This window comes from Pelodiscus sinensis, chromosome 12 (assembly GCF_049634645.1).
Source record: "Pelodiscus sinensis isolate JC-2024 chromosome 12, ASM4963464v1, whole genome shotgun sequence".
NCBI classification, from domain to species: domain Eukaryota; kingdom Metazoa; phylum Chordata; order Testudines; family Trionychidae; genus Pelodiscus; species Pelodiscus sinensis.
The window spans coordinates 8729779-8741992 of NC_134722.1; the positions used below are offsets into that span (position 1 = coordinate 8729779).

Sequence of the window (12214 nt, forward strand, 5' to 3'; positions counted from 1 at the left end):
AAGCTGAAGTACTCAATGCTTTCTTTGCCTCTGTATTCACGGACAAGGTCGGCTCCTGGACTTCTGCGCTAAGTGACACAAGATGGGATGAAGATGGACAGCCCGTGGTGGGTAAAGAACAGGTTAGGAACTATTTAGAAAAGCTAAACGTACACAAATCCATGGGTCCGGACTTAATGCATCCTAGGGTGCTGAGGGAGTTGGCAACTGTCACTGAGGAGCCTTTGGCTATTATTTTTGAAAAGTCGTGGAGATCGGGAGAAATCCCGGATGACTGGAAAAAGGCAAATGTAGTGCCCATCTTCAAAAAAGGGAAGAAGGACGATCCAGGGAACTATAGGCCGGTCAGTCTTACCTCGGTTCCTGGAAAAATCATGGAAGGGATCCTTAAGGAATCCATTTTGAGACACTTGGATGAGAGGAAAGTGATCAGGAATAGTCAGCATGGATTCACAAAGGGAAAGACATGCCTGACCAATCTGATTAGCTTCTATGATGAGGTAACTGGCTTGGTGGACATGGGAAAGTCAGTGGATGTTATATACCTTGACTTTAGCAAGGCTTTTGATACGGTCTCCCACAATATCCTTGCCAGCAAGTTAAGGGAATGTGGATTGGATAAATGGATGGTAAGATGGATAGAAAGATGGCTAGAAGGCCGGGCCCAGCGGGTAGTGATCAACGGCTCGATGTCAGGATGGCGGTCAGTTTCTAGCGGAGTACCCCAAGGTTTGGTTCTAGGATCGGTTTTGTTCAATATCTTTATTAATGACCTGGATGAGGGGATGGATTGCACCCTCAGCAAGTTTGCAGATGACACTAAGCTAGGGGGAGAGGTAGATACACTGGAGGGCAGAGATAGGGTCCAAAGTGACTTAGACAAATTGGAGGATTGGGCCGCAAGAAATCTGATGAGGTTCAACAAGGACAAGTGTAGAGTCCTGCACTTGGGACGGAAGAATCCCAAGCATAGTTACAAGCTGGGGACCAACCAGTTAAGTAGTAGTTCTGCAGAAAAGGACCTGGGGGTTACAGCGGCTGAGAAGCTGGATATGAGTCAACAGTGTGCCCTTGTAGCCAAGAAGGCTAATGGCATATTAGGTTGCATTAAGAGGAGCATTGCCAGCAGATCAAGAGATGTCATTATTCCCTTTTATTCGGCGTTGGTAAGGCCACATCTGGAGTATTGTGTCCAGTTCTGGGCCCCCCACTACAAAAAAGATGCGGACGCATTGGAGAGGGTCCAGCGGAGGGCAACCAAAATGATTAGGGGGCTGGAGCTTATGACTTATGAGGAGAGGCTGAGGGACTTGGGTCTGTTTAGTCTGCAGAAGCGAAGAGTGAGGGGGGATTTGATAGCAGCCTTCAACTTCCTGAAGGGAGGCTCCAAAGAGGATGGAGAGAGGCTGTTCTCAGTAGTGACAGATGGCAGAACAAGGAGCAATGGTCTCAAGTTGTGGTGGGAGAGGTCCAGGTTGGTGAAAACTGGAATGGGTTACCTAGGGAAGTAGTGGAGTCTCCATCCCTAGAGGTGTTTAAGTCTCGGCTTCACAAAGCCCTGGCTGGGTTGATTTAGATGGGATTGGTCCTGCCTAGAGCAGGGGGCTGGACTTGATGACCTTCTGAGATCTCTTCCAGTTCTATGATTCTATGATAAGGGGATGGGTTGATGAGAGAATATGATCTTGGTAACTAATTGACCATTCATTTTCAGTGGGAAATATGTCAATGGAGGGATGATAGGAGTTACTATAGAGAACTTTCTGGGTGTCTGGCTGGTGAGTCTTGCCCACATGCTCAGGGTTTAGCCGATCGCCATATTTGGGGTCGGGAAGAATTTTCCTCCAGGGTAGATTGGCAGAGACCCTGGAGGTTTTTTTCGCCTTCCTCTGTAGCATGGGGCGCAGATCACAGCTGGAGGACTCTCTGCATCTTGGGACCTTCAAAGTATTTGAAGGCTTCAATATCGGAGATATAGGTGAGAGGATTATTCTAAGGGGGTGGGTGAGATTTTGTGGCCTGCACTGTGCAGGGGGTCAGACTAGATGATCATAATGGTCCCTTCTGACCTTAAAGTCTATGAAAAGCAGGCACCCAGCTAAATAAAAACATGCTGGACCATGGAAATTGCCAGACTAGAGAGGTTCAACCTGTACTGTGTAGGGCCCCATAAATCCTATGGACAGTCCTGTGTAAGAGCAAGTTTATCTTTGTGATTATTGTGACTACTTTTATTTGTAAATTTCCAAGTGGCATAGGCACCAACTGCATGGATGATTGAGGGCTGGAACGCTCAGGGGAAACGTTAGTGGGCACCTCCTTCTGCACTCTCTACTCACACCTCCCATGCGCCGGCAGCCCCATGCTTACCAACTCCTCCTCCTCCTCCCTCACATTGCTTCTGGAGTGAAACGAACAGCTGATTCATGGCATTCATGCTCCAGGAGGGAGGAGGATAAGTCCTGATGGTTGGGGGAATAGGTAGGATGGGAGTTGAGCAGGATAGGGGGAAGATGCAGGGCAGGGACAAAACTTAGGGTTTGGAGTGGGGGGGTGGGGTGGACCTGGTGCGGAGGGGTGAGTCAAGCAGCCTCCCGGGAAAATGAGAAGTCAGCACCTATGTCAAATGAAATGATGGGAACAGCTTATAAAGGCAAAACTTTCTGAAATTTTGGAAAGTTGATGGGCCTAAAGCAGCGAGGAGTCCTGTGGCACCTTATAGACTAACAGAAGTGTTGGAGCATAAACTTTTGTGGGCAAAGACCCACTTCGTCAGATGCATGTAGTGGAAATACCAAGTGAATATTCTCTTGGTATTCACACCTCCAGATCAGCTACTAGAAGTGGGCCTCATCCTCCCTGATTGGATCCACCTTGTCATCTCTAGCCTGATTCTGGCCTGCATATTTATACCTGCCTCTGGAAATTTCCATTACATGCATCTGACGAAGTGGGTCTTTGCCCATGAAAGCTTATGCTCCAACACTTCAGTTAGTCTTCAAGGTGCCACAGGACTCCTCACCGCTTTTGCAGATTCAGACTAACACGGCTACCCCTCTGATTCTTGACACCATGCAATGGGCCTAAGTCACTTTTGAAAATAGGACTCTGGTTCCTAACTCACTTTGCTGTTGTTCAGTATATGTAGATTTAGACTCATAGACTCATAGACTTTAAGGTCAGAAGGGACCATTATGATCATCTAGTCTGACCCCCTGCACAGTGCAGGCCACAAAATCTCACCCACCCCTCCTAGAATAATCCTCTCACCTATATCTCAGATATTGAAGCCTTCAAATACTTTGAAGACCCCAAGATGCAGAGAATCCTCCAGCTGTGATCTGTACCTCATGCTACAGAGGAAGGCGAAAAACCTCCAGGGCCTCTGCCAATCTACCCTGGAGGAAAATTCCTTCCCGACCCCAAATATGGCGATCAGCTAAACCCTGAGCATGTGGGCAAGACTCACCAGCCAGACACCCAGAAAGTTCTCTATAGTAACTCCTATCATCCCTCCATTGACCTATTCCCACTGATAATGAATTTAGCTCTCGCTACCTTTTTTTTTAACTTTGGAGTGTCAAAAGCACTCAGTGTTGGTTTAATTCTACTTCAAAGTAGGAATAAGAGCCTCCGGAAAAGGGCGCTTTTTCCGGAGGATCGGGGCCAGTGTAGACGCTCTTTTCCGGCTTTTCTAAAAGCCGGAAAAAAGCGGCGGACATTTTTATTTAAATGCCGCGGGGGATATTTAAATCCCCCGCGGATTTCCCTACTACGATAGCTGAAATTAACATGCCCCTTCCGGAAAAGGGGCCAGTGTAGACGAGCCCATACTGATTGCAGTGGAAATAGGGCTGTTAGGACAGAGTAAAACCTGAGTAAGCATTTCTGAATGTTTTTAAACAACGGAGTGGTTTGAATATATACCATAAAATCTTGTATGCATCTTGCTTTGTAATGTATCATTGGATGCCTCGGGAGGAATTCTAATGACAATAATTCTTTTTTGAGATTTTAGGAACTGATTTGATTTGAACTGGCATCTTATGGTAATTCATTTAAGTACTACAGTATTAGGAGAAGCAAGATGAGGCAATCTATTTCCACCAGTAACTATAAAATATTCTATGGCCATCTCTCAGCTGTTTAAAATGATTTAAAAAAATAAATCCTTATTTGGGGGAAGAAAATAACATTCAGCATTCAAGCTCAGTTTGGGAAAGATCGGAACTGTTTAGGGAATTACATTTTCATTTGGCAGTTCATTGCTGATGCTAATATAATTTTAATGGTGTTTCTTCTCTGTGCATAAAAGTAAGAGCACTGTTTTATTATATTCTTCAGAAAGTCACGTAACATTAAATTACTTGTCTTGGTGGCAATTTAGACATCTATTTAAAAAAACACATCTAACACAATTATTGAAGATGAAAAGTACTTCCCTGCTCTTCCACTTCTCTAAATATGTATTCCACAGGGATTATGGTATCTAAGCACCTCAGTCATTGGCAGCTTGAGTCTGATGGAGCACTGCAGATGCTACAGAAATAACAACAATAAATAATGAGCAGAGGCAGTGTTCCCTATAAGCTGTACTCTTGTGCAGCCACTAAGAAGAGATTCTAATGCCACAGCTGATTAGCAAGGTACCTAGATTATGTGTTTCTGTTGCTGGTACACATTCACATATGCCTTGGTGCATATAACAAAATTTATTCCACACGTGACTGGAAAAATCCACACATGGAAAACATTAGAGGGAATCACTGTTGCCCTTTAATTATTTTATTTATTTATTTTGATTTGAAATAATTTAAAAAGACTCCTATACAAGATTCTCGGGGTCAGATCCTCAGATGTACTTAGTCTCCTAACTTGGATTAGCATCCCAAAGAATCAAAGTGGATGTTCATGGCATAGGCTCCTAACACATAATTAATTGTTCTTGAGGACCCCTGCAGAAACAAAACAAAAAGCCCTCCCTTTCCATCCATTCTTCACTCTGGGATTTCACAATTTGTATAATAAATAATAAAATGAAAGACTGTAAAATTGGAGTATGAATTTCAGATTTTGGCATTAACATCAGTCTTCATCACATCGGCAATGATTTGGTCAAGCCTTTAACCACGTGTTTACCCTTCAGCACATGCTTATATCCCATTGATTGCAATGGAGGGATCCATGATAGCGCGAAAGTTAATTATGTTTACAAGGGCTTTGCTGAGTGGGAATGGACTGAAAGACTTTGCTGAATCAGGGACATACAAACTGAGGTCCTGAATGCATGAGGCTTGCATTAGTCTAACTCTTTTCACACATGGTTAGGTTTCTTTGGACAAATGAATTATACTTGTTTCAGAAAGGCTGTCGTAAATCCCTGCAATTTCCTGCTGCTCACAAGCTCCAGGAGAAGTCCGTAACAGGGCCAAAACCAGTTGGGCCTGCGGAGGTGGTATAAATGGTAAACACTCAGTCCAGTCTAAAAGTGGTGTGAATTACAGGATGACCAGTGAGGGCCTGTGTCATTGCGTGTACATACCCCTTACTGACTCAGCAACCACAGAGTTAATGCAGCCTCTCTTGGCCAGTGCTAATTTGCAACCTCCTGCCAGGGAACTCCTGCCAGCAAGCTGCTCAGAGACAGCACCTTAGGAGGAGACATGGACTCGCATCCTAAAGTTGGGGTGGAGGGCTTGGGGAGAAGGAAGGCACGCCGGGCACAACTGGAGCCATCACACACTGATTTAGTTTGTCTAACTTAAGGGCCCCAAGTTGGAACCCGGTGGAGCAGGCCGGCCTGGGTTCCCTACCACCTTTCTGACGAGTGGACGGGGTTTTCAGACCTCCTAGGCACCAGACATTAACTGACAGCATTGCCAGACTGAGTGAACTCTGGTGAAATGTTCAACCTGGCCGGAGGGGGCAGCATTGTATCAACACACTGACTCACATCAGCCTGCTACTTGAAAAAGGACACTGATGTCCGAGCTACACTACAAGGGAAGATCAAAGTTACATAGCTGGAGCTGATGTATCTTTCTTCGATCCCCATCCTCACAGCTCCTGTTGGCTTCCCTTACTCCTTGTGAGGAGTAGGAGTAGGAGTACTAGTGCTGATGGGGGTGCCCTTTGAGTTCAATCTAGCGGGTCTATACCACACCCACTAAATCAAATCCCAGAAGATTGACCACAGCAACATTGATCTTCCATGTAGTGTAGACCTACCCTGAGAGCCTGAAAGGGTGAAGATATAATTCACCCAAGGAACCATGTAGGAGTCACATTTTCTCTCATCTCATAATTGTGAAATAGGGCTGGGTGCTTGCTGGACATTTGATTACTGTGCTCCATCCAGAGGTGGATCAATGAAGAGCCTCCTTGAGCACCTGTAACATGTTCATAAAGGCTTTTGGAAGCCACACAAACAGTGTTTCTTAAACTTTTCAAGACTGAGGAACACCAAACAATTTTTTTATGAGGAACACCAGGGATTTTTTGTTTAGAAAAAAAAAGGGTTGGGGGAAAGTTATTGAGAAAAAAAAAGGATTGCCTGCCCCTTTAAAGGTGCCCATTTTGAATTCTATTGTTCTCCACGGCACACCTCCAACTACCTCATGGCACACTGGTGTGCCACAGAACACAGCTTAAGAAACACTGCACACAAAGGAAGGAGCTTTGTAATGATCAATGTTCAGTTCATTTCCAGGTTTTATCACTACGTTTTACACCTTGGAAACATCTTCTACGCTGACAGGGACATAAAAGTGTGCAGTTCAAAATCTATGCACCAACATGAGAGAAAATGAAAGTTTGGGCATCCAAGAAAACATCTCTATATTGCCAAGTAATCTCATTTTGCTTAGTAGGACTATTGTTTAGCTCTTTCAGTACATTTTTTTCTCAATGTAATTACATAGGTGTAATTGAGAGCCAAAATGGAAAATGATTTGAATAATATCCAAGGTAATATTAATTTACATTTTTGAATAATTTAGTCAACACATTTTGTCTCACGAAGGACCAGATTTTCAAATGCAGGTCGGACCTCCCTGGTCTAGCACCCTCGGGACCTGACTGGTCCTGAATAAGGGATTTTTCTGGACCAGTGGAGGTCATTTCAACCCATCCCCATGCAGGCTTCCTGGCTCCCCCTGCAGCCCAGCTAAGCCTCACACTGGCTCCCTGCTTCCCCTCCCCTCCAGCCCAGATGAGCCATGTGGCTCCAGCCCCTCCTCGCAGCCCCCTGGGAGCCCAACTGAGTTGTGCACTTGCTTCCTGCCCCCCTCCCTCCCTTTGAAGACCAACTGAGCTGTGCACAGACTCCCAGCCCCTCCACTGCCCTGCAGCATGCCGGGACTCTCTGATCCTGGAACATCCAGGGTCATGCCGGAGCACAGATTCAATATGTTAAAAATGTCAGCTGTCTAGTGGTTTAAATGGGGTGCATTGTCATACTGTGTAACAAATCAGGAGTACACATTGTGTAATTAATCACTGGATAATTCCAGGTTTACACTCGTATGATTCAACTGGACTCCATGGAGCTGCAACAGTGTCAAACTGGAGTAAATTGGCCCATTGTCGTCAATATAATTATCCATATAATTATCCATATAAAATAGGCACTGGCAAGAAAAAGTACTTCTGTTGTGTAATAAAGACAAATTTGGGGGAGATACATTGTAGCATGAAGCAAATACTGCTGAACTGAATCAAATGTTGGTGTAAATCCTAAGAATTTACTTAATTATTATGCAACAATTAAGCTTTGGAAGCAAACTAAGCGCTTCACTATGTCCAAATACTAAGATGGGGATCCATGTAACAAAGCTATCTAAATTCAATTAATTCTGCAACTAGAACCAACAGTGAACACAATGGAAACATTCAAACAGTTTCTCGATTGTTGAAATGCTCCTTTCGATGCTGCAAATGGAACTGAGAATCAATTTTATTTATCTCAGGAATTCATGCGGTACGAGCAACAAGAACTGGAAGCTAGAACAAATACAAACATGGGCAAGCTGAGCCATAGAGAAGAATTCTGAGCAGACAAAGGCTCTAACCTGAAGATGATGTGAAATAGGCACCACTCCATTGTCTTCAGTGGAATTATACCAAGGGGCCCAAGATCTCTGTAAGCCAATGAGTAAAGATTAGAGGTGGATTATCAGAAAACTTAGTTTCTTGCTATATGTGGTGATGGAGAAGGGTTGGAGAGGGGGTTGTTTTGGGGTTTTTTGTAGGGTAGGGTTTGTGGGGGTTTTTGTAGGTGCTTTGATTTTTGCTCTGATTGCATTCACATTTCTTTAAATAATTGATTTCATTCACACTTTTATTTTCTCTGACTTTGGAAGCATGAAATGCCTCCGCTAATAGAGATACCAGGGCAAGCAATTATCTTCATACTATATTTAAGCAGTACAAAACAGCCGGGAGGGAAGGGGATGATTGACAATAGCTCTATTATTAAATTACATCGCTGTTTGTTGTACAATGTTTGGAAGCCCCAAAAGAATGTAAATGTTCAGAACATTAAAAAAAATCTATATTCTATGAGATTGTCTGTTACCAACAAACAGTATCAGCAATGAATGATATATAATCTGGCCCCGACTCCAGCTACTATGACAATGCAATAAATCCAGAAACTGGAGTAAGACCAGCTAGCGGCTCCCTGGGCACCTTTTGCCTACATGTCTGGAGAAGAGGGAACATTCCGATTGGATCAAACCAATTTTACAAGCCATTATGCTAAATGCAAACAGCAATGATGCGCCAAAGATTATGGTCTCTGCATGAATTTCCTGAAAAATGGCCATCCGCCGCCCAGATAATTGGATCCTTTGAGGAATAAGGGACTTTATTGCGTGCTCAGAAAACAAGATACGCCAAGAAATACCAGACCCTCTGTGCATAACTGTAGTGGGAAGTCAGAAATTTGGAAGCAATATGGGATTCTGGCATAACTGGAGGTGAGGGGAAGAGAAAGGAAAAAGATAATTAAATCTTCACAATGAAGAACAAATATGAGACACTTGGCGTCATTGACCACTGTTTCTCCCCATAATCTGCAGAATCTTTATACTGATAAAAACCCCTTAATGTTAACTGCTTCAATGTTGAACTATGTAAATCCCAAAAATGTGTCACCAGCACAGTTCCATATGATCTATTGTTCCTTAAAAATCCGTTGCTAGATTCACATATGTTCCAGTTTGTTTGGATGCAGAAAAAAGACCAAAAAACCCACATTCAACCACTCCTTGGAAGACTCCTGTTGAATATGCACAGCTGACTTGCTGTTTCTAACATTAAGTACCTGTTCCTACTCCTTTGGATATCGGTGGGAGTTTTAACACTGATTTCCAATGGAGTAGGATTGAGACTTTGACTTAAGAACAGCCATACTGGGTCAGACCAAAGGTCCATCTGGCCCAGTATCCTGTCTTCTGTCAGTGGCCAATGCCAGGTGCCCCAGAGGGAGTTAACAGAAAAAATTATCCATCCCGTCACCCATTTCCAGCCTCTGACAAACAGATATTCCTACCCATCCTGGCTAATAGCCATAGATAGACCTATCCTTCATGAATTTATCTAGTTCTTTTTGAACCCTGTTAAAGTCCTGGTCTTCACAACATCTTCTGGCAAGGAGTTCCACAGTTAACTGTGCACTGTGTGAAGAAATACTTCCTTTTGATTGTTTTAAACCTGCTACCTATTAAATGTAGGTTCATACATAACTAGATTGGGCCTTCAGCCTTGGTTCTAAGTGAGGGGCATAATTCCTCCTCTGCTCCATTCTTGTGAAGGAAAGGCAGAAAAAAGGGGGAATTTTGAGCATCACACTCCTCAAAAGGAGTCAACTAACATCCCAAGACTGGCTTGCAAAGCAGAGAAACCACCTCTTTCCAGCCATTTACTCTCAGGGGATGTGTCTGAAGAGCAGGGGCTATGCTTCCCCCCACCCAATCTCTGCATGGGCCAAACAAGTCTGCATTAGTCCTTGTCCACTTCCATTCTACTTAGCTGAGTCAGCAATGGGGACCAGCTAGCCCATGCTGAGCATTATTTCTTGCAACCCAGCCAACTTATGTCACATTAACAGCTATTGCATGTTGCAGCACTTAGGTCTTGTTGAGTTTTCTTTGTTTCCCTTCTGCAGAAAACAGAAAGACACCTACTATTTCCCAGCAAGTTCTTCCTGATTTTATAGAATCATTGAACACTAGAACTGGAAGGAACCTTGAGAGGTCATCAAGTTCAGTCCCCTGCCCTCGTGGCTGGACCATGCACCACCTATATCACCGCGATAGATGCTTATCTAACTTGCTCCAAATTCCTCCCTCTGCAATATATTCCAGTGTTTAACCACCCTGACAGTTAGGAAATTTTTCCTAATGCACAACCTAAACCTCCATGGCTGCAGTTTAAGCCCATTGATTCTTGTCCTAGCCTCAGCTATCAAGGAGAAAAAATGTCTCCCTCCTCCTTGTAAACACCCTTTTAGGTACTTGAAAACGGCGGTCATATCCCCTCTCAGTCTGTTATTTTCCAAACCAAACAAACCCACTTCATAGCTCATGTTTTCTAGACCTTTAATAATTTTTGTTGCTCTTCTCTGTTCATCCTCAGGTTGCCCTCACCATTAACTGCAGGATGGCTGAGTACAAAGGACGCACGAGGCACCCATAAAAGTACGTTGCAATAAAATAACAACAATATTCCTGACCAAAAAGAAAGGGAAATAGGGGCATCTTCATCACTTAGCACAGGGCTACTCAATATGCAGCCCACAGACTCACCGTGCAGTTTGGATTTACGCAGGGCTCAACATGTGGCCCACGAGTGGGAGCCAAAACAAAACAGGAGTCAATATAATGGTCTTCTGTTGCTATGCATTTTAGTAGTTCAATTCCTGGGCTGTCATTGCTCATTAAAAGTGCTGTCACATGGGTGGAAATCAGGTAAATATTGCAGTTTATTGATATCAGAGGACTGACTTTAATGAGGCCTGCATGTTGTATAGTCTTGCCTTAATCTTTGTATTCATGCCCAACAGTGTGAAAGAAGCTATTTGCATAGATTTGCATATATCTGTGCATGAATATGCAACCACACTTAAGTTGCGGACTTTGGCATGTGCTATGAGTATCATTGTGGCCCCCGGGGCTTCCAAAGTTGAGTAGCCCTGACTTAGCAGATAAAAAAAATAAGGAGGCTGAGGTGAACTTAAAGTAGCAGAAGAACAGCAGGAGTTGACATAACTGAAGAAGTGGAGAGTAAAGGAAGGAGGGTTGAGAGGAAGCATAGTGCCTGCAAGAGAATCGAACGAGAGACAGGAAAAGAGAGAGCGGGATAGTGAGTCTCAAATTGAGTGAAACAATTGCAGAGACTGAGGACACTTAGTCTTCATCTACACTACGAGTTCTTCCGGCAGAAAATATGCTAATGAGAGACTCATTAGCATAAGTTGTGATCTCATTAGCATATTTTCTGCCATTTCTTTTTGCGCAAAAAGAAGCCGCGTGGACTTTTTTTTTGCGCAAAACCCCCATTTTGCACAAGATCCTTATGCCCAGGGCTCGACAAACCGTTGAATCTACTCACCAGTGGCGAATAGATTTCAGCCGGTCACGCCGCGAGCCCCATTCACAGGCGCTATGCACATGCGCAGTGCTGGTCTTGCGCATGCGCAGTGCGGGGCTGGCGAGTGGCTCTTGCCGGGGTTTGTCTAGCCCTGTTTATGCCTGTCCCAGAGAGGCATAAGGATCTTGCGCAAAACAGGGGTTTTTGCGAAAACCCGCCCACCCCCCCGACCACACTATGCCTGTTTGTGAAAAAACGGCAGAAAATATGCTAATTAGATCACAATGTATGCTAATGAGTCCCTCATTAACATATTTTCTGCCAAAAGAACTCGCAGTGAACATGAAACCTTACAGTGAAAGAAAATTACCTGGAATCCCTCTGGAGTGAGTTTGAAGAGGGAACGGTACCTAAGGAACAAAGAAAGGTAACAGAGGGGTTAGAAGTGTGATTGTGGCTATGTCTCCTCTGCAGCGCTCTATCAGAAAAAGATACGTATTTTTTTCTGATTTTTTTTTTTAGAAAAGGCTTTTCCAACATTTGGCCAGTCTACATGGGGCCAAATGTCGCAAAACTCCTCTTCTTTCGGAACATTCCTTATTCCTCATACAATGAGGAATAC

General features: G+C 44.0%; 1 long non-coding RNA gene across 1 annotated transcript in view; it reads right to left on the reverse strand.

The window, feature by feature from the left end:
- The window catches only part of LOC142831048 (uncharacterized), a 44166-nt gene that overhangs the window by 21607 nt on the left and 10345 nt on the right, over nucleotides 1-12214 (reverse strand). Inside the window, exon 2 of the long non-coding RNA XR_012906644.1 lies at nucleotides 8070-8138. This is a non-coding gene — a long non-coding RNA (uncharacterized LOC142831048). The remainder of the gene's footprint in view (nucleotides 1-8069; nucleotides 8139-12214) is intronic.